The sequence below is a fragment of the Alligator sinensis genome, unplaced genomic scaffold (genome assembly GCF_000455745.1).
Source record: "Alligator sinensis unplaced genomic scaffold, ASM45574v1 scaffold512_1, whole genome shotgun sequence".
Taxonomy (NCBI): Eukaryota; Metazoa; Chordata; order Crocodylia; family Alligatoridae; genus Alligator; species Alligator sinensis.
In genome coordinates, this window is record NW_005842063.1 from 1247388 (window position 1) to 1251199 (window position 3812).

Here is a 3812-nt window from a genome sequence, read left to right on the forward strand (position 1 = left end):
GTTGCAGTGCCGCACACGTGCCCAGCGCCTCTCTGCTCCCATCGGAGCCGCCGAGTCCCTGGGACGAGGAGGGGCTCTGGATGTGGGAGCTTCTGGGTGCCTGGCACAGCTCAGACCAGGCCATCCCCTGGGGCCGGCACCAGTTCCTCCAAAGCCACCCCTGGCTTTGCTAGCTGTGTCCCCATCCAGGCAGCCTCTTGCTGAGGGCCAGGGCTGTGCAGCCAGGCGGCTTCAGCCGGTGGTCCCCTGAGGGCAGCTCCAAGCCTGTGTCCCCACACCATGTTGCGTCCCATCCCGCGTCGCTTGTGGAGGTCCCCTCAGTGTGGGCCTCTGTCCCGCTGGCGTTGCTCTATCTCCAGCTGGGATCAGAGCCCACGAGTCCTTCCTGCCATGCCAGGCAGCCTCGGGAGACCAGGACAGCCCCGTCCGCACCTCCAGCACTGCAGCAAGGGGGTTGAGTCTCAGGCCTCTTATCCCTGGGGGTCTGTCGACAGGGCACCCCCTCCCCAGAGGCACCTTCATCCCTGAGCCCTGCCCCTCGCGCTCATCGATGACCCATCAGAGGGGAACCATGCACGGTGCAGCCCCAGCAACCTGATCCCCTGCTCCCGGCGCCTCCCCAGGCGGGAAGAGGGGGGCAAATTCTGCACTGGTAGCTGTCGGGGACTGGCTGTCCCGGCTTAACTCTGAGTGACTTTTTGCGAGCCGCGGCCCAGGGGCAATGCCGAGGGTGCGGGTTCTCCACCTCATTAGACTCGAAGCCCCCATGGGAAAATGTCAGCTCTCTGCTTTCACTTGTTTCTTGACTACCGAAAAGCAATAGAGCAGTTCTCCTGTTGCAAAGAGCTCCGCAAGACCTCAGCAGACCAGGCTGTTTTGGACCCTCTGGATTCCTACGTGGGGTTTATCTTGGGGTGTGCACACCTAACTGCAAATCCTCGAGCAGTCAGGCTGGAGGGGACCTCCATAGGTCCCCTTGTCCAGCCCCTGGTATGGCATGGCACCCTGAAAAGCCTCTTGCACCACCCTGGTTGAAAAACACTGGTCTAAGGGTCCCAGGGCCAGGAGCCTGGGCTTCGGTGCCAGCCGGTCCTGGTTCAGGAAAGAAGCGGGGAGTGAAGGCATCTGGCGGTGGCTGCAGCTCTTTGCTAAGTGCCAAGTTCAGGACCGTGTCTGATGGGTGCCCAAACATGTACCCGCCTCCTCCCTCGGCCTGCTCACCTCTTCTTCCTCTGTCCCACTCCCTCTCTCGCGCTGACAATGGCTGAGAAATATGCCTGGAACTCGGTCTGTAGGAGCCGAGATATTTTCCCCAATGAGGCAGGTTGCCTGTGCTTGGTTTCAAACCGCTTGTCAACTGCTGCTTCGAGGAGCTGGGGCCGAGGCGAGGGCTCGGGGCTCCCGGCCTGGCTCGGGGCTGCCTGGCACTCGCTGTCTTGCATGCGCTTTTGCCCTGGGTCTGCGACCCCAGCCCCGCAGGAGGGCCCGGAGCTGAGCCGCAGACGCGCGGGAAGAAGGCTGGTGGTGGTGATGTCACTGTGGGGATTGTGTGACACGGTGATGTCACGGCTGCAGCTGATGTCACGCTGGGTGAGCAGAGGGGCCGTTGCCTGGGGAGCGATTGCAGCGCTGTTCGGATGAGCTGTGGCACGCTGCCCCCGGGACGTCCAGCTGGGATGTCCTGACACAGTCCAGCCTCTTTGCCTTGCTTTGGTCGCTCCTTCGCCCCATCCAGCCCCGATCTCAACCTTTTTCCATGCTGCTGTTCCCTGGATGCGGTGCCTGGGAGCCTCCCACCGGGCCCTTGGCCCAGACCCGCATCAAAGCAGAGCGCTTTCTGCCTGGAGCTGGCCTGTGGCTTTTCCACGAGCCTGGGATGTGGCCACAGGTCCCGCTCTGTCCGGATAGCTGTACGCTGTGCCTGCCCATGATATCCCCGGCATGGCATGGCAGTCAGGCCTGGTCCGAAGCAGTCCAAGGCTTCCCTGCCTGCTTGGGAAAGGAGTGGAGCAGCTGTCTGGAGGTTGCTTTTCCCCTGGCCATGAGAGCGGGCACCCCCTTGCTCCCTGGCACACAGCAGGGGCCAGCGGGTGCTCCTCTCCACCAGCCATTCCCATCGCTCAGCCCCTGGGATCCTCTGGCCAAACTCTTCCACACAGCCTGCAAGCCCCTTCCCAGGAAAAAGAACAGCAGAAAATGCTAATCCTGCCATAAAAGCAAGGTAAAAGGTGAGCTGAGCAAACAAATGAAGGTAGCATTTTGGAAGGCTGGCAGGGACCTGCATGAACACAGGTGCTATTCCCAAACCCTCCCAAAGAGATGCCCTCCACCTGCTTCTGGAAAACCTCCAGTGAAGGAGAGTCCACAGCTTCCTGTCGTCCCCTGCTCTGACACCCGGGACGTTTTTCCTGAAGCTCGGTCTGAATCAGCTCTGCTGCAGTGCAAGTCCAGTGCTTCGTGCCCTGGCCTCTGTGGAAAGGAGAGCCGTTGTCCTCCTCCTTGACATGAATTGTACCCTTTCAGGGTTTTCCGGCAATGCAAAGGATGGGGAAAATGGTTTTGAAGTGAACGGGGTGTTTTAGGGGTAGGCTGACGGGGTTTGTTTTTAGGGTGTGTTGGTTGGCTCCTGACTTTGAAAGTGGAAATGGAGGTAAATTTCTACGCTCAGGATCACTGCAGAAGGGACACGGGAGACGTTACCTGACAACACGTTCAGTGCGAATTCCCAATTCGCTGCGGCGACCTGAATGGATGTTGATGGAATAAAAATTTAGTCTGAAAATGCTGTCGCCGTCCAGCCGCATGGGCGTGGTGGTGCAAATGTGTGAATTTTGCAGCCTTTGATGAGACAGATGGGGCGTTGAATCCAAGAGTCCTAGAAAATTCAGGTGGGAAGGGACCTCAGGAGGTCCCATCTAGTCCAATCCTCTGCTCCAAGCAGGACCAGCCCCAGCTACATCATTCCAGCCAAGGCTTTGTCTAGCCGGGTCTTCAAAACCTCCAAGGACGGAGACTCCACCACCTTGGAGAGCAAAGAGAGGAGCAGAGCTGTTGTTCCCAGCTGCTGCCAACTGGTGCTGGGACCCGCTCAGGGCTGGTCCTTGCTGACAACTACCCTGAGCTTGTGGAAGAAGGGAACGAAGAGGCATGCTTTGTGGTGGGGCCACGGGTGCTTTGGGATGTAGCATGAGCTTAGACCTGTGTCTGGGCCCCTGTGTTTCGAGAGCTGCTGCTTCATGCCTGTCTCGGGTCTCGCAGTGATAGGGCCAGGCCCCGGAGCAGCAGGGACGGAGCGTGAAGAACCTGATCTGAATTGTGAAGTTAGCATGAACCAGAGCAACTCCTCTGAAGTCTCCCTGTGCCTCTGTCCTGGGTCATCCCCTTGGACGCTGAGCACTTTGGAAGCACAGCCCGGCTTGGGCCCTTGGCACGGCGCTGCTAGGACCCCGGAGGCGGAAGGCCCATTACCCAGCTTCCCCGTGGAGAAACGATTAGTACAATGAATACATTAATCCCCTTGAACAGCTGCTTCACGTTGCACCGGAGCTCACGCCTGGACTCTGACGCCTGCCACCTCCATTGGGTGTAAACGCACTGCGACCTGCAGGGGAGTCGCCCCGGACTCGACACCCGCGCCAAGGGGAGCAGAATCTGGCCTGAATGGGCAGTAAAGCCTCGTATCTCTGGGCTGGTGCCAGGAGTTTGCAGAGTTTGGCTGTACTGGCTCCAGTGCTGGGGGATGCATGGGAGCTGGCCCAGCAACCACCCGCCTGCTCTTGCATTGCATTTCCTCTTGCCTTCTGACCCCCGCT